Consider the following 24,854-nt stretch of genomic DNA (forward strand, 5'->3'; position numbering starts at 1 on the left):
TACAAGTAAAATCTCATATATAACATTACAGTGATTAAGATCAGTTATGAACTCCTTTGTTTTATCTCATCATTAGCAAATGAGATTTGATCTCATCATTATCTCATCATTAGGCATGAATGGCTTTTTAAAATTTAAGTGCCACCAAGCAGTTCATTTCCTTGAATCTGAGTACTGTGATGACAAGACACTGTGGCTGAAATAGTTTCATAAAACTGTATAAGTCTGTGCTGTGAGTCTTTGCTTTGAGATGTCTGATTCTATATCAGTAAAATTTTTATGTGGAATGTGTTATTCACTTGCAAATAGCTTTTGTGGAATACCAAATGCAGGCTTGGTGAGATATTACTTTCACCTACATGAAAACGACTTCATAATTAGCCTAAATCTAGGCAAACAAAATACTTCTTACTATTTTATGCGTCTTGTTCATTTTTGTTGTTTTAAAACTTTTGAATAGTAAGGCAACATGTTCAATCTCATATACATTCTAAATAATTTTGTCGTCTTTCTATGAGGATTATGCTTTGGATTCTTTCTCAGATGAAAGTTCTCAACAGTGAAATACAAAACCTATGAGACTAAAGTCATATTTCTCTTTTTTAAATAAACAAATTTTTTCTTACATAATGGTTGCATAATATTTGAAAAATAGAAGAAAAAACCTAAGAAGCAGCTCAAATCATTCACAATCCCACATCCAGCAATATCCACTAATAACATTTTGATATATATTTTCCCTTCATTTTTCTATTTATACACACACACAGAGGCATGCATGTGCATACACACAAAAAAAACTTTAAAACAAATGTTTAGTGAGTTAAAAAAATGAGTTTATACCGTTATGACTACTTTAAAACAATTTAGAAAATTTCACCACCATATCCAATGGTATGCTGGAGCTGATTTGTAGCGGCTCCTGAGTGCCTACTGTTTGCCTTTTATTTTTCCCAACTCTGAATTTAGGAATATTGCATTGATAGATTGAAATCATTCATTGTCAGAGTGTTTATGCCATGAAAATGGGCCAGTGCTACAAACTGTGATTTTTTTTTTGCAGAGAGCTGGTTCTTAAACATTTACTAGCATACCATATTTCCTCATGTCATTAAATTTTCTACAATATTCATACTTTACTTGCTTCTTGTGTCATAGATATGGGAGGTAATAGCGGCAGCACATGCTTAAAGTAGGAGAGAAAAACAATGGAATTTTGAAATTTTGGATGCAGGAAAATAAACTGAGCAGAATTCATGAAATATTGTAGTGAAAGAAGTCTTTTGAGCCAATTAGTCCTAAGATTTTTTTAGTGTTTTCCAAATTTTATCAATAGGAGATTCATAATTTAGCACTTTGTTATCTTTGTTTTCTGCTGTTCTCTCAAAGCTTCCTGGATATTACTTATATCTCAGTAAGATTTTAAACTCTTGGTGCTCATTATTTTGTATTTCCTTCCTAGCCTAATGCCCAGTGTACATTTGTTGCTCTATAAATGTCTGTATGTACACTCATTGTTTCATTTAATGCAAACCAACAATATCAAGTGAAAGATAAGGCAACATCATGAAATGAGAAAAAAATAGTGCTCTGGAGTTTGAAACTTGATTTGGCTTTTACCTAGCTGGGATTAGATCAATTTGGGGATGCTTTTAAAAAGTGGAAAGGAGATTCACTGTCTCAAATAAGAGAAGAGTATAGGGATGTCTATCTATCTATCTGTCTGTCTATCTATCTATCTATAGTTTCAGGTGCCAGAAATTATAAAGGTTCAAATGATGTCATAAGTACCAGTTCTCTCTCTTGTTCTGCCTCTTCTCATACGCAGATGAACTCTCCCCATATGTTTGAAAGATGGTTTCCAGCAGATCCAGGGAATGCCCCATTCCTGGTTAAGATTCGGTATAAAGAGTGAACTTACTTGTCCCAAACTCAATAAAAATTCCAAAAGTAAAAATTCATTGTGATTGGACTGGTTTAAGTCATATGCCTACCATCGAATCAGTCCTGAGAGTCAGGAGGACGAGTCCAGCTCTAGGTGTAGACATAAAGCCCTACTCACACAATTGGACTGTGAAAGGGAGATGGATATCCCTAAAGGAACACTCAGTATAAGACTTTAAGAAGGGAGATTGGATGCAAAACAGAATTATCCGCTCAAGTAGCAAGTTATATAGTTTCTCTGTACTTCCTGTTTCTCAACTTTAAAGTTGGAATAATGAAACTCAAAAGGATTTTAAAGTGTCTAGCACAGTGACTGAACGAGAGTAGTGCTCAATTAAAATTATTTTCATCTCCTAATAAAGTGCTGTGTGAAATAATTGTCAAAATCTTACTAATTGATTTAACAGAATAAATATTAAGAAATTAATAAGTAATAAGTAAAATAATAACGGAATAATGTACCATGACCATGAATTTTTGTGAGTCTATGTAAACTTTTAATGAATGTTTACAACTTGGCTAGGCTAAGCTATGCTGCTGACAAACTTCAAAATCTTAGGGGCATAATACAACAAAATTGTATTTATTGCTAAATTCAATCTGATGAATGTCAAATGGTTCTCCCCCAAATAATAATTCAGAGACCCAAGCAATTTGCCTCCTGTGGCTCTCATTCATCCTGGCTTTATCAAGCCAGCACTAGCAATCAGGACGAGGAAGGGTGGCATAGAGAGAACATTGAGGATCCTCGGTATGTGTTATGACCACGTCTGGAATGTCATGAATCATTTATGCCCACATTCCATTTGCCAGACGTCAGTCAAATGTTCTCAACTTAACTCCAAGGGAGGCTGGGAAATGGTTTTCGTTGTGTCTAAGAAGAAGTAGTATGGTGAGTATCTAGTCAGTCCCTGGCCATTGTCCCCTATACATCCTGATGGCCAAATATCTCTTTCTCCTATGCACAGAAAACAGTCACCCCTTCCCAAGAATGACAGCTCCAAATCCCATCCAGGCCCTGGACAGTGATGCTCAGTCTATTCCATATGGCTTGGATGTAGTAGCCTGGGCTGTGACAAACTCTGAGATTAAAGTGATTTGCCCTCCACTGCCATATATTTTGATAGAAAATAGTGAAACTGAGTCAGGATAACCCCCATAAGCATTTTCATTCAAAAGTAGAACGAATGAGAGCAAGAAATCAGTCACTGGTCCATGAGAATTTTGAGTAGCCTGATTCCTGTTCCAGAAGAATGTAGGTGGAAGGATAGATGCCAAAACCTGCTTAAGTCTCAAATAGTAAAGTTTTGTTTTTAAGCTTCAGGCATGTAGTTTATCTGCTAATACAGTTTCCTCAACTAGACAGTAAGCTTCTGATGTATTAGAATCTACTCAACTTGATATGGTGAAACTACACCCAGAGATCTTTCCTCGACACAATTCTCATATCCAATTTATTTCTGTGCTTTCTCACCTTCATTCCGCTCTTCTTTCTCAAATCTCTTGAAATTATTGGACTTTAATGGGAAGGCACAATCCTTAATGTGACGTGTTCTCTGAGCCACTGAGAAGTTTTACTGGGTCTCCATCACTCAAAGTCTTTTCAAATCCCATTCCCTACATTTGTAGTCTAGAATCAGTCTGCTTTCCCAATCCTGAGAGACTCTAAATTTGTGGACTCCTCATTCACTTTCATCTCTGTGTGCAAACTGACCCATTTCTTCCTAAGTACTTCCATTCCTGCAATACCTTCCCAAATGGGCACAATAAAAACCAACACAGAATATTTGTATTCTGTTCTCAATCCTCTTTCCTTATAGGGGGTGCTGGCATAGTATGTGCTGATCTCAGGCAACACTTTTACCAAAACTTCGACTCTGACTACCATTGATTTACGTATTTACAACTTCCATATATTGATTTTCTTAATGACTGATGCTCAACCGATAAACAAATGCTAATTATTTCAGGCTTTTCTGAAATAGACATCACAGCTTGTGCCAAATTTCCTGTTAGAGTAGGTAATCTATGATGGACTCAGACAAATTCTAGTGGATTCACTCACATTGAAGTCTGAGGCAGGACAAGTGGCTGTCTTCCAAGTGGTGATGCTAGAACCCAAGCTACCCGCATCCCGTGTCTCCATCGTGTTGAAGCTTCAAGGTCAGCTTAGTGTCATCCAGCAGGTAGATTGGGCAGGGAGGCATGTGGTAGTGGTGGAGTTGGGAGGTGAATTGGACCAGACATTCTACAGCTAGACCTGGAAGCACTATGTATCACTTCTGTCCACAATCTCTTGAACTGAATCCAGCCATGTAATCTAACTACAAAAGAGGCACGGGAATGAGTGTTTCTATGTTTCCATGATGGAAAAATGGGACCAGTGAACATCAAGCCAGTCTTTTCAATAACAAGCATGAAAGATCATTCTCAAGAAATTGGTTCAACCAATACTATCTAATAATAGTATACTAAATAGGAATTCTAGAAAAAGCAAATTGTGTGTGTGCATGTATGAGCGTATGCATGGGCGTATGGACATTCATGCGTTTGAGTAGGTGTTGTGGACATTTAAGTCCTTAGCAGTTTCTGATCTTGTCACTGGCCATCTCTGCAATGTTGTTATTCTAAAAGAAGAAGCTCTATTCTGAAAGAGACAAACAGATATGCTTTTCAAAGCTTTTCGACAGTCACAGGCCAAAGCTTTTAGCTGCAGCATTTCAGAGTCATCAGCAACCTTCTTTATGCTTCCCTGTGTCTGAGATTGTCACGTAGAACTTCTGAGGGTGAAATAACACTCTCTCCACATGGAAATATAAGGGGATGTGAGGAAAGAAAGAGGGAAGGAATTCCCAATGACATCCTCAATGCTCCTGGAGCCCGCTGTTCTTTTTCTGTCTACTCAAAAAGAATTGTCTAGGCTATAGGGTTTCTTCATTGTCCTTTTTGAGAGGGTTCTGCCTTTTATTTTTAAATATGTGTTTCTTTTTAAAATAAAGAATAAAAGAGATACATCTGTGTGGCTTCAAAAGCCATCAGTTAATGAGTGATGATTAAGCACTTTTGTCACTCAGCTGTTAGTCACATATTTTCCCATGTTTAGCAAAAATGGAATTTTCCCCATTAGTTATTAGTGACATTTAACGAAAATAATTATTTCCCTTATACGGTTGTGTTAGCAGTTGAAAGTTCTATTTTAACTCTTTTCTATGAAACCAGCAGAACAGCATCTTAATTTCTATGAACCAGATTGTCTTAACCTTGACAAATAGAGCAAACTCATTTGCACTTTCATTAATGAAATAAGCACATTTATTGTTAAGAGCAGCAATGTGGGTGGTTCTGTTCACCTTTATTTTCTTCTCCATAACACCACACTTCCACAGTTCTGAGTCACCATATCAGTGCCCTTTCCCGAGTATAATGACAGTCGGGCAGATCACCCTAAATCGATTCTCACTCGATCTGATGGTTCAGAGTTGACAGACCAACGACTGAATCTTGGTTCTGTCCCATACAGTCAGCTAGAATAACCTTGGGACAATCTCATTACCTCTTTGAATTTAGATTTTTTCATTTATAAAGTGGGGTTAATAATGGTATCACACCCGTCATGTAATAAGTACTCAGTAATAGTAGCTGACATTATTCAACACACATTTTCTTTCTAATCTTATGTAATTCAATGACAGATTTAAGACTAAAGTTATTTGAAAGAATTGACTAAAGATTTACTTGTAAATTGTGTACTAATTCCAAGCCCTGGAGACAGAAAGAGAGAAAAAAACAGTCCTTGTCTTTGAAAAACTCACAGTCTAGTGGAGAAGATAGGTGGGCAATCACATAATTGCCATGTGGTAATTTGTGATGTCAAAGCAGAATAAAGGAATCAATGATTCGTTTTACTAGAGGAGGTCTGAGAAAACTTCAAAGAGGAATAAGAACTTACACAAGAGGTTGAAGTATGAGTAGGGGCTAGTAGGTTCCTGAGGCAAAGACCTGGTAGGCAGAGAAAACAGTTTGTGCCGGGCCTGGTAGGATGACACAGTGGGATGCCGGGGACTTCTAAGTTACACAATATGATGCTGTGCATAGACGGTATGTGCACCAGGAGTCACAGGAGAAGCCCCTCATGCCATTGAAGATACCAACGGGGTAACAATGAAGGACCTTAAGCTTAAGAGTGATGTCAAATTCGCTGATGTTTACTGATAGGCTTTTGTAGAGAACTCTTCCTTGTCTTTATTGCAGGTAAGCTGAGCAAACAGGGGGGCAACAAAGGCAGAGAGCTCACTCCAGTCCTCAGAATCCAGGTTTTGGAAGGAAACCTACACTGATAGATTCATTATGTAATAAGTATATTTGAGAACACACTGTGGGCGAAAGAATTCACTTGGTACAGTGAACAACAGGCATTGTTCTTGTACTTGAACACTTCTTGTCTGTAACAGTTGCTTCAATTTTACTATACACTGTCTTGTGACATGTTATTGCTTAATCCTTAAACTAAAATATGGTGTGTATACAAACATATAAATTATATTAATTGCATATGCATATATTTGTGTAGATAAAGTGAGTATCCACATATATATGCATATATAAATATAAATTTCTATCTGTCTATCTATCTATCTAGATATTAAGCTCCCTGACAGCAAGAATTATGGGTAACATTCTTTTGCATGCTTGACAGTAAATGCTCCACAAAAATTCTTAAATATATCACTGTATGAGTTGCAAATAATCGTATATTTAGCAGAGAATGCTCCTCTCTCAACCCTGCCGTGTTTCTTCCTTGATTTCTGCCCAGGATTTCTTGTATTAATGTATTATAATTTCCATTATGATTATCCCCTTTCTGTCTAAGAATCTCATAATGTTAGCCTTGGGGAAGTGTACCAATTTAGTAAGCATAATAACAATAACAATGCTAAATTTTTTTGAGTGACAACTATATATTTGGTTCTTTATTGCTATTCCACACAACAATCTTACAGGGAATTATTGTTATCTTTTTAGAGATTACATGTCTTTAATCCAACGAGGTGTACAACTTACCTAAGACCACACATCTAATACGCTTCAGGAGCCAAGATTTGAATCTATGGTTCTCTGTCTCAAAAACTTCATTAGTATACTACTTTAGAGTTTACAGAAAACTTACATGCATTATTTCATTTAAATCTCACCTTCCTGGTGTGGTAAATAGTCATCAGATTTTACAGATGAAAGAACTGAGACTAGGAGAGGTAAAGTGACTTCCCCATGACACGTAATTGAAAGATGGTAGAATTTGCATTCCATTTCAGGTTTTCTATTTAGCTATGCTATGGTTACCCCACAAAGCTTGGTTGGATAGCCTGCTTCACTACTGAAATGTGGGCAACCAGAATTTCTTTGAGTAAATGAAACTGGGCATACAGATTTAAGAGAAAAAGTTCTCATCAAAACAACAGTTTATATTAAGGTTAAATATTTTTAATAAAAATCTTTTTTATTTTAATAAACTCTTCTCATTTAAACATCAGTCCATTATGACTATTCCCACAACCCCTTAACGAGAAGCAAATTAAGTTGTTTGAAAACAAATGCAGTAAGCTGTGTTTTTCCATGGACCAGTGGCAGAAGGAAGAGAAACTGACTGTGCCAGGCTGTTGGCTGACTAGAGCTAATGGCATTCAGTCTTATGAAATGGATATTAATGATTCTACAGTGTTTAACTTGGTTTGCTCTTGATGGATTTTCCCCTTCTGAATTAATGTCTGTCTACTCTTGATTAATTTAGAGTGATTGTACTCCACGTCAGTTAATTACATTTTCTTTCTAATGTCAAATATCATTCATTGTGATGAAGGCAGTCATTTTGATTTCTCACAAAAATAGTCCCTAAGTGCCTCAAGTATAGATCTTACAAACTTAGTAGGAAAAGTTCGTCTTCATCCAAATAAGCTGCACCAAAGCCAGAGAAGGCTTGTCATAAATCTCAGTTAAGATCTTATCCTATAAGTCCCTGGGCAGAGCTATTTGAGGTGCGTGTGGTGGTGTCTCAAACCAGAGACTTTCCCTAATGTATAAAACATTATAAAGAGTCCTGTAAGTTTTTTGCTCCAAGACATAACAATGTAGGTGGAAGAATTTTAAAATAGTTTAAGGTTGTTCCCAGGAGAGAGAAAATAAGGTACTATAAGGAGAACACTGGATTTAAAGTGAAAAATGTCTAGATTTTTCTTCTAATACTAATTGAATCTGTGATCCAACCTCTTCTATAAGTAAAACAGGCATTGTAGTGTCTGCCCTCCAGATTTAAAAACAGTTGCGAGAATCATGTGACTTTTGAAAGAGCACATTGTAGAGTTTAGATGCGCAGTGTGATTGTCACTATTTCCCTGGGCAGCGATTCTGAGGTGATGAGCTGTGACTATTCTGCGCTCTTTCTGAAGATCAGTTTATTTGGAGCAAATTAGGAGTTCAAGGTCATCCTGTGCTCTATCATTACACTGTCGTGCCTGTTATCAGACAACAGGCAAACGATGAATCCTTTCAGAACTGAGTTCATTGTGTGTGAAGTAGATGTTATATGTTGCTTTTAAAATTGTAACTGTTTTCTTGTAAGCATAGGTTTACAGGATTAAAAAAATAAATGGAGATGTCCCAATGCCCAGCAAAGTAGTACTGTCAATGATTGGGGACTTCAAATTTGAAGCCAGCCAGACCTAGGATCATATGTGAGGTCCTCTATTATTACATGTAAATCCTTGGGTGAATCACCTAAACTTGCTAGGTTGAAGTTTCCTAATCTGTAAAATATGGCTAGTCATGACAATTACTTCATAGTACTGTTGAGAGAATTCAATAAAATGAGGAATTTAAAGGATCCAGCATAACCTCTTGCCTCACATTTTGATCAATAAACGATAGCTCTGTCTTCACATAGTACACAGTTTTTTTTTTTGCATAAAATCACTTTTTAGATAATTTCAGTAAATTCAACCCTCAGAGTTGTCTAAAAGCCAATTCAGCCTCAGCGCTTATCAGTACTGGTCAAACAGCAGCTGAAGGCACCAGCCTTGCTGTTCTCACTGTAAGATGTCTGGGGACCACACCTCCCACTTTTCCATTTGTTGTGTGTACCACAGCTTGTGTCAAATGATCACCATCTATATTTCACTAGGAAAATAAATTTGTGGGTCTTTTTTCCCTTTGATGCCTGAGTGTGTCTGACATTGCCCTTGGTACTTCGGATAACTTATCTCGTTTTATCTTTAGAACAACCTTGCAAAGCAAATACCGGCACAATTTTATAAATGGAGAAAAAGAAAGTTAAAGAACTTAAGTAATTGTCCAAGGTCACACAGCTGGTAGGTGACAGAATTAGTATTCAAACCCAAGGTTCCTTGATTCAGCTCTGCACAATTTAACTTTCGCTTGTGCATCTGAAAACAGTCAATGTCTTAAAGATACGAGTTATAGAGAGACAGCTGTATGAAAGGATGTTTGCCCAAATGTTAACTGTGATTATGATATTTGAGAGGTAGAATTTCAAATGAAATTTCTTCTTTGTCTTGTATATTTTTAATAGTTTTTTAAATACTTTTCCAATGAGTTTGCGTCTACTTTTAGAAAATAGTATTTTTTAACTGACTAGCTCATAGTGAAATTTCATCTCTTTTCAGGTGTTTCACAGGAACAGAAAAAGCTATTCACTCAGTTGAGGATGGTTTTCAGCCTTACTGACTATCAAGCTGGACCAATAACTATTGTTCATGCAAATAGAGTTCTGTTTTTAGAAAGGGTGACTCATTATAAGCGACGTGATTTGTCTGTCCCCAAGTCTGAAAATAAATGTGGAAGGACAATAGAAAGAAGTCACAAAGCAAACACTTGTTTTGTCTTCAAACTTTGAAAGCTCTCTTGGCTGACATTAACAGTAGTTCCTTTTCTTTTTTAGGTTGACAGAGGTTGCTTTGTAATTAACTTATACACCCAAAGATCTCCAGGCCCAAAGAATTGTGGGCTCTGTGAAAGCAGATGGTGAAAATATATGTCTCTTTTTATCTTTCTGACAGTAAAGGCTCTCTGTGATATGTCTCCAATGCCCTCCTTCCAAGAAACTGCCCATTTCCAAATTTAGCCCCCTGGGGAGCAGTGAAAAGAGAATGGAACTTAGAGTCAGAAGACCCAAGTGTGAGTCTTGGCTTTGTCACTAATTAGTTGTGCCTTTGGTCATATATTATAATACCTCTGAACATCAAATTCTTCACCATTCATTATTCACTTAACAAATATTTATTGAATTCATATTGTGCTAATCATTTTTCTGTGTACTGGGGATACAACACTGATCAAAAATCAGTATAGTTCATTGTCTTTTGCTTCCTTCATTCTAGTGGGATGAGCAAGCCTTAGTCAAATAGTCACACTGAGGAATACAAACCTGCAAAGTGTAATGAGTCTTCCAAAAGGACCATTTCTATAATGATATGTGCGGGAGGAGAGTAGTTTGGGGAAGAGTTCCTTGAGAAAGTGATGCTTAGCTGAGATTGCAAGAAAACAAAAAGCAACTAAGGAGAAGTATTGGAAGAGAGAGAAAGGGAGGATGATAGGGAAGAATATTTCCCCCAGAGGTAAAAGGTGTTCAAATGCCCTGTGGGAGAAGGGAGTATGGCTTATTCAAGAAACTGGGTATAGCTGAGCGCTTAGAGCAGGTAGGAGAGTGGTACAGGTAAGGACGGGTGGGTGAGGAGGTGAGGGAGGACTGTGGTGTTCTTCAAATGTTCACTTACTCGCATACATACCCTCCTTTTCAGTTGGGTGAGCTCTGTGAATAATGTCGAATTTGGGCTGAGGGAATTAAAGCCCATGTACAATTATCTAGTCCCTCCGCCCTTCCTGGGATGAATGAGGACACCTTGTAAGGACATGGCAAAGCCACCAAAGGAAAGCAGCCTGGATGTAAGTCACTGTTTGGAGGACAAGTGATCTGGAGGGTTGACTGGCTCTGTGGCAGACTGTGTAAATAAAAAATAAAATTTTGTTGTGTTAGGCCACTGATATTTGGGGTTGTGCATTATTGTAGTACAACATAGCCTAATCTGACTATTACAGGTGGTAGCAGACTACTGGGGGCCCTCCCGACTAAATTAATAATTTGGATCATTTTTTTGAGACTAATGAGAAGACATCGAACTGTCTTAAAAAGTGCAGAAATTATCAGATTTTTTTCTTTGAAAAAAATAATTCTATGATAAATATTTGAAGGAATGATGAAGAAATTGAGGTTAAGAGTTTTGACAACTATAAAATAAGAATCACAGATGTTTTTACCATCCTCACAAGAATATTGAAGAGACCAAATATGAAAAATTAAATCTGGCAATTTGCAAAATGCAAACCATCAAACACATATTCTGGATTTTTGACATGAATCTATTGTCCCAGCTGCTGTTTTCCCTTTGCCTGAGGAGCCAAAATCTTTGATCAATCTGCTGTTCTCTGTGTGGTTGTAATCTATCTACCAAAAAGTAATTCTGTGAGATTGGTTAGGCCATTCTGTCCTGCCATCAATAGAAATTTGGTATACATGGATTTGAGAGTGGAAAATTGCTTAATGGGAAAGTCCCCAAATGTTTCCTAATCAAATTTTCAATCTTCACCCTTGTTGAGATGCCAATATGTGTTACCTTAACTCAATCAGAAATACAATAGTCTCCCTTTATCCATGGGGAATATGTTCCAGGACCCCCAGTGTATGCCTGAAAGCACAATTAGTAACCAACTCTATATATCCTATACTTTTTCCCATATAGACATAACTATGAAAAAGTTTAACATATAAATTAGGCACAATAACTAATAGTAAAATAGAATGATTATAACAATATACTGTAACACAATTTACAGTAGCTCTTAGCAACCTCAGCACACGATTTTTTTTTCTTTCCTTATTAACTTTAACCTTTTTACATAAGGGACACACTTTATGGCTTCTCCGTGGCGTATCTGAATTGCCAGTATCACTACTCTTGTGCTTTGGGGCCATTGTTAAGTAAAATAAAGGTTCCTTGAAGACAAACACTGTGGATACCGCAACAGTCTTTCTGATAACCAAGATGGCTACCACATGACTAATGGGTAGATAGTAAATACAGTTTGGATATGCTGTACAAAGTGTTGATTCACGTCCCAGGTGGGACGAGCAGGATGGCATGAGATTTTATCGTGCTACTCAGGAGGGCATGCAATTTAAAAGTTATGAATTGCTTATTTCTGGAACTTTCCATTTATTACTTCTGGACCAGGGTTGAACATAGATAACTGAAATTGTGGAGAGCAAAATCATGGATAAGGTGGAATTACTCTAAGATGTTCTCATTTCTTTGACTTCTGTCATTCACTGAAAGTTTGGATTGATAAACAAATTTGGGACCTGGTTGCCTAACGTAGTAAATTTTAGAGCTTTTTATAGTGTTTATTTTGACAATATTTCTACAGAGTAAAGAATGGAGAATCTTGAGTCTATGCTCCATGAGGTTAATAAAGACAGAATGACATTTACTCAACAATGTACAAAAACATAGTACATACTGTATTTTACGTGCTCCTAAAGTTATTTCAAGTGGCTCTGATAGAAGGTAACCTGTAATAAGAAATTTTCCAAAAAAACTGTAATGTTCTGAATCATTCATCCAAAGGACAGAATCAAGACTCTAATTTTAAATGATGTGACAGAAAAAATGACCACGTGGGAGAAATAGCGCAGGTAATAAGGAAGAGTATCAGTGCTCTGATGAAAGACAACACAGGAAACCAAATGCCGTCATCTCAACCCACATTTAGTAAATAAATACCACAGCAGCAATGAAACAGCTGCCTCTGTTTCTGAGCTCAAGGCTCTTGGAAACTCAGGAAGACTCCCACTCAAGCTCTTCCAGCAGTTCACCAATATTCCTCTCCTGAAGCCCTCTTCCTAGGCCCGGTGCTGGCATCTGTGAGTGACATCTGAGAGCCCAATGATTTTCTAGGGAGAAAGAAATAACTACTACCAAATTTGGCCTAGAGTACAGATTTGGATGAGTTAGTATCATTTCATTTGCTCTTAATTTTCTTTCTATCTTTTGTCTAACTCTGGATATAGAATTTTATTTTCCATGATAGTTAAAATTAAAAAATTTTTATGTGTACTCTATGTAACAGGAGCTGGGTTTTATGTGCATCATTTCATTTAATCCGTCTGACAGAGCTGTGGGTCAATATTATTATCTTCACTACACAGACAAGGAAACATGCCTAGTGGGTTCAAGTGACATAATCCAAGTCACATGGCTAATAAACTCAGAAAGCAGAATTTGCATCCAGCTCTGACTGCCTCCAAAGAGTTTGAACCCAGTTCTGGCTGTGTTCAAACGTCAATTTATACTGCCCCAATATAATACTAGTAACTATTCATTGAGTAAGCATCTTCTTTCTGTCTATCTATCTATGTAACTACTGTCAATTGAGAAAGGAAGAATGGAAGGGAATGACAAGGAAGGCTAGCCACTAATATGTTGTTTTCCTGCCTGGAGGTCTTTCTCACATTGATTGCTGAATAATCCCTGTTTATACTTAATGACAATGCAGATATCACTAGCTCTGTTTTCATACATGCCCCTCTTCTCTGCACTTCCATTGATTATCGCACTTATCCTAATTAATTGACATTTATTATATATTAACTTACATTATAAACTCTAAACTATCAGCTTCTGTGGAACTAGGACTGTATCTTATCCCTCTTTCCTCAGCAAGTGGCAAAATTCCAAGCTTCTTGAGCAAAGAACAAATGATAGCTGGTCACAGACTGGGTTGTCACATACATAGGGATTCCAGTATTGGCTTCCTCATATTGGGGATGCCTTTACATACACTAGCCATTTTGCCAGATCAGAACCGGCAACCGCTGGACTGAAAATGTCCTGTAGGATCCTCCCCCACTCTCTAACACAGTTATTTTACTTGAATTTTGAAGGTTTAAATAGGTTCTAATACTCTTTACCATTCTATAATGACTGCAACCCTATATGCACATTTAGGATACGTTAGTAGCCCCTGTAAGTATTTGAGCCTGCCATCCCTGCTCTAAACACTTCTCTATTAACCTAACTGTGAATTTGTGTATTGTACTTCTAACGAGTTAGTCCATTTGGTTTAGTGAGAATTTGGATTCAATCCCAGAATCAGTTATTTTTTATCCGACCCACGTCCCTGCATTATGTTCCTAAACCACCAGTGTTGTAAATGCATGAACTTCTCAACACCATTTGATCCTCAATAGTGAAAAATAGTAACAACGCCAAAATAACAGGCAAATAAAAATTAACTGAGAGAATCTGCCATATTGATAGTGATCTCCCTTCTTTAGAACTGCCATTATACTGTTAGAAATAACTTTAATGTTACCAATATCACTGATTAGTGATAGTATTCATGTTTCAAAGCAATTAAAACAACATTTTCTTTAGACCAATACTCAGGATTCTTGTGTTTTTGTTTAAGATCTCCAAAGTTTGACTGGTAGATAATGCCTTGGAATTTGAGACACTGACCAAAATAATCATTATGATTCATGCCGTGTAACCAGTAAGGAATGATTATTTCTTCTTTCTCTCCATCTTCTAGAGAGAGAGCAGGAAGATAAAAATGCAGTACTTCTTTGAAAGAGTCATGTATAATGGAATAGAATAATACTGTCTGATGCTTCACTTACAGCTAAGCTTGGAATAATAACAGATCCTTCAAAATTTCACTTGGGAGGAAACTCTCCTTAGACTACATTTGTTGGGGAAAAGAGAGATTGGAGAGATGAGAGTTATTCAGTGTTTCTTTACTTTTCCTTAGTCATTCTGATTCATTGGCTTACAGTTGGACTGGAAACAGTTCATAATACAACATTAAAAAGTTTATATAATGTATTAAGGTTTAAATGACAGTTAAGGGGAAAATGTTTTCACAAAAGAGTTGGCTTTTAAGCATTTACCTAGGCATTGTCAAAGAGGATCATAATGATACAAAGATATTTTTAAATTAACTTTGGAAAATTGTGGAATGATTTCAGGAGTGTGATAATTGACATCATCATATATTTATTATGTACCTCCTAACTATGAGTGTCAGTGCTGACCACTCCAGGCCCCACTTGGAATAAAATTGGTACTACCACCAAAAGTGCCCTTTCTGGTTTCAAGTACTTTATATTAGTTTAATTGGATATATAGTTCATATATTTTGCACATTCCATTAAAATATTGGTTTTGAGACATTTCTCCAAAGAAGATATACGAATGGCCAATAGGCATGTGAAAAGATGCTCATCATCACTGATCATCAGGGAAAAGCAAATCAAAACTACACTAAGATATCACCTTACACCTGTTAGAATGGCTAAAATAACTAACACAAAAAAATAGCAAATGTTGGAGAGATTGTAGAGAAAAAGGAACCCTCATACACAGCTTGTGGGAATGCAAACTGGTGCAGCCACTATGGAAAACAATATGGAGAGTTCTCAAAAAATTAAAAATAGAAAGATCATATGACCCAATCATCCCACTACTGGGTATCTATCCAAAGAACTTGAAATCAGCAATTCAAAAAGACCCATGCACCCCTATGTTCATTGCAGCATTATTCATAATAGCCAAGATGTAGAAGCAACCTAAGTGCTCATTGACTGATGAGTGGATAAAGAAGATACAGCTCATATACACAATGGAATACTACTTAGCCATGAAAAAGAATAAAATCGTCCCATTCACAACAACATGGATGGACCTTGAGGGTATTATGTTAAGCTAAATAAGCCAGATAGAGAAAGACAATCTCTGTATGACTCCACTCATATGTGGAAGATAAACAAACATGTGGACAAAGAGAACAGATTAGTGGTTACCAGTGGAGGAGGGGTGGAAGGTTGGGCACTAAGGGTGAAGTGTTGCACCTATAATATGATTGAAAAATAATAGTGTACAACTGAAATTTCACCAGGTTGTAAACTATCATAACCTGAATAAAAAAAACATATTGGTTTTGTTTGTTGTCTAGTCACAACAGCATAAAAGTAGCATAGAAGTCTTATAGCACAAATTATTAGTAGTGATAATATAGTAGCCCATTTGCTATGAGTATACACTATATTTTATTTATGTGATTCCCCTATTGTTTGATATCTATTTCATCATCAATCAGTCATTTTTATTAGAATAAACAGTGATGTATGGACATTCTCTAAAAGTAAAAGTGTTGGGTCAAAAGGCAAACATATAAAAATTTTTGTACATGTTGGTTAAAGTATATTCCAACATATGTTCCATCAACTTTAAATTTAATCTACCTGGAATTCATTTTGGCATTTTTTTTTTGTAACACAAGGATCTTACTGCTTTTTAATAATCAGAAAATTAACCCAGAACCATTAGGAAGTCCATCTTTCCCTCAGCAGTCTGAAATGGCACCTTTATACTCATTTAAACCCTCTACTCACTGGAATCTAAATTTCCTATTTTGTTTCATTAATCAACCTGTCTATTCTTATTCTAGCACCACATTGTTTTAATTATTGCAGTTTCAAGCCCAGTTGATGTTGAATAAATTACTTCATACATTAAAATCACATTTTTAATTTCTTTCTTGGTCCAGATCCTTATGCAGATGATGCAGGAGGTCAGAAAGGGATGTGATAAGGACACACTTAGTTCACACTGGCTGTACCACCTTCCAAATATAGCAATGGCACTTCTTGAAAGAATGTCACCTGCTACATGCAAACTTCTTTTCATAATGCACAGAAATTTAAGCCTTGGCAAAAAGCTTCCTTTAGTCTATTTCTTGAAAAGAACAAAAGTAGGAAGAGTGGTAAAATCCTATGCAAGTTTTCATCCAATATCTTTTAATTTTGTTCAAAACACAAAGGCTGTGTCACATAGTAGATGAGTGGAGTAGTAGTTGAGTTTCAGCTTACCCACTTCCTAGAGTGGAAGTTTGGTTAAACTTCTTAACCTTATGAGCCTCATTTCCCAGTAAAGTAGGGATATGAATAGTTCTTATCGCATTTTTCCAAGTAAGCAGTCAAAAAAGGTAGCTAATATTGTTATCACATGCCCTTGAATTCCCAAGTTGTCACAGAGAAGGAAAGCACAGGTTAGAAGAAGGTAACTAGCCTTCTAAATATTTAAGATGGGTTTGACAGTGACAGACTTATGTTAGGAAAAAGTCAGAAAGCAATCAAGAGAACGAGAATGTGGAAGTATTTTCTTTTCCAAGTTTTCCAAATATTTTGTGCTTTTACAAAATTCATTGTATATTGGACACCATGCCTTCTCAGAGAAGGGAAACAATAGAAAGAATAAACAAATGGGACTTCATCAGACTAAAGAGCTTCTTCAAGGCAAATGAAAACAGGATTGAAACAAAAAAACAACCCACTAACTGGGAAAAAATATTTGCAAGTCATATATCTGACAAAGGATTAATATCCATAATATATAAAGAACTCTCACAACTCAACAACAAAAAATCAAACAACCCAATCAAAAAATGGGCTGGAGACATGAACAGACATTTCTCCAAAGAAGATATATGGATGGCCAATAGGCACATGAAAAGATGCTCATCATCGCTGATCATCAGGGAAATGCAAATCAAAACTACACTAAGATATCACCTTACACCCATTAGAATGACAAAAATATCTAAAACTAACAGTAACAAATGTTGGAGAGGTTGTGGAGAAAAAGGAACCTTCATGCACTGCTGGTGGGAATGCAAACTGGTGCAGCCCCCATGGAAAATAGTATGGAGATTCCTCAAAAAATTAAAAATAGAACTACCATACGATCCAGCCACCCCACTACTGGGTATTTATCCAAAGAGCTTGAAGTCAGCAATCCCAAAAGTCCTATGCACCCCAATGTTCATTGCAGCATTATTTACAATAGCCAAGACATGGAAGCAACCTAAGTGCCCATCAACACACGAATGGATAAAGAAGATTTGGTACATATATACAATGGAATACTACTCAGCTGCAAAACAGAGCAAAATCATTCCATTTGCAATAACATGGATGGACCTTGAGGCAATTATGTTAAGTGAAATAAGCCAGCTAGAGAAGGATAATTTGTGTATGACTCCACTCATATGAGGAATTTAAAAATGTGGACTAAGAACACTTTAGTGGATACCAGGGGAAAGGTGGGGTGGGGGTGGGCACAAAGGGTGAAGTGGTGTACCTACAACACGAATGGCAAACATTAATGTACAACTGAAATTTCACAAGATTGTAACCTATCATTAACTCAATAAAAAAAAATGAAAAAAATTCATTGTATAAATCACTTCACAAGAATGTAATTTTAAAGCATTTAAGTGTGCATCTCTGTATGTGTGTTACAACAGAAAAAATAATATTCATAGTGGTTTGAGGGGAGATAAAGAACATAATGCTTAAGTGTGGAGAATAACTGCACCTGAAGCTTAATGAACAAGGAGCAGACATTTCTGACACGTTTAAGATATGCCATATTTTGACCTAAACCTTTAAATTCAGAATGTGCAACTTTTCCAAGAATGTAGGTGTTATATTTAAAAGGAAAAAAAAAAATATGAAGACAGAAGGAAAGAAAGAAAAGGAAAAAAAGAGAAGTGTTTACATACTTATTTGCATGGATGAGTCAGGCTGGGCAGTGTTCCAGAACAGGCCTCAGCTCCTGGTCCAGGCTGCCATATTGACAGGAGCTGAGCCTTGACCTCTGCCCTGCCTTGTCGAGGAGACTTCAAATCACAGTCCCCTGAGCCTTGGGACAGTCGAGAAAGCTGCTGAACAGCATGCTCTGCTTGTGGTGTGAAAAATAAACCCTTGGCCAAAGGCACAGGGTGCACACTCACAACCAGCCCCACCCCCAGCTCTGCGGAGCCACTGTCAGCTTTGATTAGCATTTCTGACTCCGAGATTCCTGGGCCCTATAAATTCCTCCATCCCCTCAGCCTCCTTGCTCCTCCTACCCATGGCTCCCTTTACCGTGTGCTGAGCTGTCACAGCTGGTGGATCAGACTGCTGCCCAATCAGCTTCTCCTCTTTCCCAGACCCCTGGCTGACCTTGTTCTGTCTATGCCTTTCGTTCTGTCTGATCCTCCTGCCGCTGAGTCCCCTACCTCGCTGTCTGATCCCACTGCTTGTCCAATCAGCCCATTAGACAGTTTGATTAGCTACTCCTTCCTCTCACCCTGCCAGCTCTTCCTGCTGCTACCAGCTGTGCTCAGGGCCTGCTAGGAACTCACTATCAATTCCTTCTGACCCTCCATTAGTGCTGCTGGCTGCTTGGCTTAATACTTTTTCTCAACAACTCTCTGCTCCACCGTTGTCTCCCTCCACTATGGTCTTCTCATCAGCCTCCTGACATTTTCCCTCTCTGTCTCCTACAAGATTCTCTTGCTGTTAATTGAACCATTCAAGTGTCCTGTGGCAATCACTTTTTCATTAGCCTTTCAGGCTAAGGTTAGCTGAGTGGCTACCCTGGACAGGTAATAACATTTCAGTGCAAAGTTCAAGTGCCCACTTCACAGCTTCCCCCAAACCCCAACAGCTGGTGTTGCTATCTGACTCCATATCTAGTGAGCTGGTTCAGTGATCCACCATCCTTCATGGGTCAGCCTGATTCCCAGCATTTTGCAACTGGATTTTGAGGTGGTTCCTGAGCATCATCTTCCTCCTCATTTTGCCTCTGAGTAAACATTTCTTTATTTGACTATAGTCACAGTTCCAGACTGAGAAACTATTTGAATTCAGATCCCATATTTTTGCATTTGCCTATGTGACCTTGGGCAAGTTACTTAACCTCCCTGGGACTTAAATTCTTCACCTTTAAAATTCCTTCATTTATTTATTCAACTATTAGTCATCGAGTAATTACTATGAGCAGTCATTGAGCTCAGAGCTGGAATTCATCTGTAAACAAGACATCTAAGGTCTCTAAATATCTAGAGTTTACATTCAAGAGTGAAAGCAATAGACATTTAAGCAAAAAAATTAAGGGAAAGAAAAAATCCAAAAGTGGCAATGCTACAAGAAAATAAAATAGGGTGATGGAATAGAAAAAGACTTGGGATGGAAGGGCTAAAACGGGATAATCAGGAAAGCTTCTTTGAGAAGGCAATATTTGAGCTAGTACCTGAAGGATGGGAAGAAGGCAGCCATGTGATGCTCTAGGGGGAGAATGTAATGGGTAGAGGAAACAACGAATGCAAAGACCCCAGCAAAGCTTGGTCCTTATGTCCCCTCTATTGAGGAACATAAAGAAGGCCAGTGTGTCTGGACCATAGTGAACAATAGAGATTGGTGTGAAGTCAAGCCAAAGAAGTAGACGAGGTCCAGATTATATCAGACAAGGAAGGCTATGATAAGGATGTTGATGCATAAGGATGTATTCTTATTATCTTGGAGAGTAATTGGAGGATTGGTCTAGATCAGTGCTGTTCTATAGAAATTTCTGTGTTGATGAAAATGTTTTATATCTATGCTATCTGATATAGTAACCACCAGCCATATGTGACCATTGGGCACTCATAATGTGGCCAGTGTGACTTTGGAACTGGATATTTTATTATTTTTAACTTTAATTTAAAAGGAAATAGCCATATAAAGCAAGAGATAAGGGATGTTAAAGATAGATGAGGATTGGCTTTGATAAAGAATTTTTCAATATGTGCCTTAGATCTTTCTTGGTCCATGCAGGGTCTACCTCACAGGAGGAAAGTCCAGAAGGGTAGGGTTTAGGGCCCCCTCATCTTCTAGTTAAGTAATAGAAACTCTGCTTTGATCTGCTTTACTGATGGATCTTTCAAGAAGTTGCATTTAGAAAAGGATAGGCTGCTTAAAAAAAGTACGGGAATCATTCAACATTAGATCAATACCACCACTGTGGTTAAAACAAAATCAATTTAAATACGGGCTTTACATTTTATAATTGATTGCTGTGGTCTCACTGTTTATGTCTCCCCAAAATTCATATGTTGAAATCACCCCTAAGGTGATGGTATTAGAAGATGGCACCTTTGAGAGGTGATTAATCATGATTGGGATTAGTGCCCTTATAAAAGAGACTGCAGAAAACTAGCTTGTCCCTTCCACTATGTAAGGACACAGTGAAATGACACCATCTATGAGTCAGGAAGCAGGATCTCACCAGACGCCAAACCCACCATTGCCTTTTACTTGGACTTCCCAGTCTCTAGAATTGCACGAAATAAATTTCTGTTGTTTGTAATCAAACCAGTCTCTGGTATGTTGTTATAGCAGTCTGAACAGACTTAGACACAGGTAGAACACAAAAAAACTCTAGTTTCCTCAGCTGTAAGTGGAGATGCAAATAACAACATCAACCCTATAGATCATTTGTGTTGATTGAAGGAGATAATACAGGTGGAACGTTTGGCAGAGTACTGGGCCCATAGCTGTGCTCAATAAATATCAACCACTGCAATCACCGTTATTCTGAGATTAACTTGTTCCAGAGGAGCTGTGTTTTTACCCCGGTGACTGGAAAGTCTTCTAGCTTGAAAATCTGAATATTTCAAAGACTTTTCCATCACCTTATTCAACACAACTATGAAGGGTCTGAGTTGAGACTTGAACCCAGGTTGCTATGACTCTAGAGTTAGTGATTCTAACCACTGGGCGTTCATGTGGGTTCTATGATGGTATGCTGTGAACATGTTCTTTAACAAATATTTGTTCTAGTAAATGCATATGGCAAAGGAAGCATTGTGAATGGTTATTATGAGAGGATCTTCATCATGACAGTCTATTGGTTTAAATAATTTAAAATTCTTGCAAATGGATCAAGAAGCAACTACTCTATATTATATCTAAAATTTAGCCCAAAAATTCTCAGCTGGAACTAAGACATCTGAGATGTGGTGCTTTTTAGACAGTTCTGATATTTACCTCTCTCTAAGAATCCCTGCTGCTCTTGTCAACTGGAGAGGTGGTTTCCAGGGACTTCCATTTTTAAATTCATACTATAAATCTATCACATACGTACTATTATTATTTCTATTTTATAGTGAACAAAATTAATATTTTGAAAAGTTAAGCAACCTGTTTAAGGTCAAATAGCTATGAATTGTTTGAGCTAGGATTTGAACCCAGTGATTGCCTAGGAGAACAGACCCTGGAGTCAGAAAGAGGAATCAATGTCTTACCCCATAAAATAGGGACATGTGTTGTCATCACCAGATAGATGGTTGGAATGATTAAATGGGATTATGTAGTAAAACCCTTTCCAATTTGTTTGGACTGAAATTTCAAATTGCATAGAAGTTACCTTTCCTCAAGAAATAACTGGTTAACTGAAAAGTACGCAAAGCAAAAAGTGTGGATAGAATTGATGTTGTCTCTAAAGCTAATGGAATAGGCAAGCTACACAGTGGAGTCAAATGTCTTGGACTCTGAGCTTGCCCAACAAGAATGCAAAGATTCTTGGAAGTGGCTTGTAAAGAACTGGTAGACTCAGAAGAGAAAACATCCCACTAGCACCTTCAACTTCTAACAGAAGCTAGATTGAACTTTTATAACTTAAATAGTTGCATCGATACTGCTAATCAATTATTGTGAAGAAATCTACAATAATCCTGACAATACCCACTTGCTTATATGATGTACAAAAATCTCCAGGCTTAGCTGGGTTTCCGCTAAGCCCTGAAGATTTATAGCAGAGAACTCTTAAGAAAAAAAGGAAACTGATAATGTCTCAAGCCTAAAAGCAAAAGCTGACAAATTTAAAAGAAAAACATTATTCATCTATATGTATCCCATGAATATTTATGGGATCCCCTATCCACCAAGCAGCGCTGTTAGGTCCTTGAGATACAGGGCAAGTCAGATGAAGTCTCTGCCCTCATGGGACTTACATTCCAATAGGGCAGATAGATAATAAATAAAAAAAAATCAACCAAAAAACTATTACTAATAAATAGTAATGATTAGTTGTAGGAAGAAAATTATAGCATTGTGAAGTGATTGCATGGTAGGTGTATTTTGAACAAGGTAGTCAGACAGAGTCTCCCTAGGGAAATGGTCATTGATCAGGATTGGATGAAGTGAGGGAGTTGCTGTAGAAATTTCTAGGAGAGGATCGTTCAAGGCGGAGGAAAAACCAAGGGTGAAAAAGTTCCGGGGAGGAATGAACTTGGTGCATTGAGTGAAAGCGGGGAGGCCAGCGTGCCTGGAGCCAAGTGAGCTGAGTGTAGGAGATGAACTGGGGAAGTAGATGTCCTTGTAAACCATGGTTGAGGCTTTAGATTATTGTCTTATTGGAGGATTTTGAGTAAGGGGGGGACATGATCTGATTTACATGCTGAAAACGTCATTTTGTTGCTAGATGGAGAATCACTGTATGCAGGCAAGTGTGGGAGCGGGGAAACTAGTTAGAAGGTTATTATAGTAACCACCCCTAACGGTGAAGATGGGTTGGAGAGACCATAGAACCTACTGGTGGATTACGTAGTTGTGAAAGAAAGAGAAATCTAGAAAGTCTTCACTACGTGAATAAAGCAAATGAAAACTTGCTGGAGAGAACTTTTCAAGGTTTAGCACAAGGGCTTTGTACAGAGCACAGTGTCTGGCACATATTAAATTTCCAATAAGTGGTAGCAGTTATTTTTACTATTATCGTTACTCCACCAGCATGTATTAAGCCTTAAATAGGTGACTGTATCAAGTAGTATTCTTGAGCCTATAATAAATAAAAATATCAAGAAGACAACTTCCCTCGTACTGGTTTGTCCATATAGCAATTAGTAGCTCTCCCTTTGCTTGTGTCGCTGTCTCTTCCTTAATAATTTTTTTTTAGCAAACATCTTACATCTCTTACCTGTTTCTCTTTTGATCTCCATTTTATCCTAGACTTGTTTCTAAATTCACTACCTTTATTATTTCTGCTATAGTCATTCATTTTTATTCTTTATGGAAGCTTGAGTCCATCTGGAGTCCTCCTCTGCTACATTTTATATAATTTTCAATGAATTTGATGTATCAATTATGTTACATTAATTCTGCAAAATATTATTCATCAGTTAAAGAAAATAAAGTGAATTAACATCAACCAATATCAATAGGTTTTCCAAGCTAAAAAAAACATGTTACAGAAAAAAAGTAGTATAAATATGAATAATATAAAGTAAAAGAATAATTAATCTAACTCCTATAACTAAAAAAGTAGGCTAGATTATGCTTTGGAAATTAACAACCTCAAAATCTCAATAGATTAAAACAACGATAGTTTAGTCCTTGTACTTCATGTCCATCAAAAATTGGAAGGGAAGTCTACATAGTGTCCTCACCACAGGACCCAAGGGGGTCCCAAGGAAATATTCACTTTTTGACTATATACTTTTGTTTAATATAACATTTAACAAGGAATACATACAATATTCAGGAACTACTTTTTAATTAAAAAAAGTATTTTCCCAAGCATTTAGCGAAGATTAAATACAAAAGTTACATGAAGACTTTTAAAGTATGGGTATTTTTTCTTCTTTATGTTTATTTTCTTAATTAAAAACAATAAATATTATTGGAGAGACTAATTCAGTGCTTTCACATTATGCTGAATGTGTGTGGCACTTTGAATGTTTGTGAGTTTTGCCCTCTCATTGAGTCTTTGGGGAAGAGAGTTGATTGCTTTAGTTTTCAAGCAAGCATCCCTTAGAACGAAGTGAAAACTTAAAAAGAACTGTTTGTTTGTTTCCATCTAGCAAAACTTTCCTCTACTCCAGCTTGTCTGCAAGAGGGCCCTAATAAAGCTAAAGCTAATATCTATAAAGATGAGAGGAATCCTTTTCTAGTCCTTCTTGTTAGTAAAGGCTATGATGTC

Source organism: Equus quagga, chromosome 7 (genome assembly GCF_021613505.1).
Source record: "Equus quagga isolate Etosha38 chromosome 7, UCLA_HA_Equagga_1.0, whole genome shotgun sequence".
Taxonomy (NCBI): domain Eukaryota; kingdom Metazoa; phylum Chordata; class Mammalia; order Perissodactyla; family Equidae; genus Equus; species Equus quagga.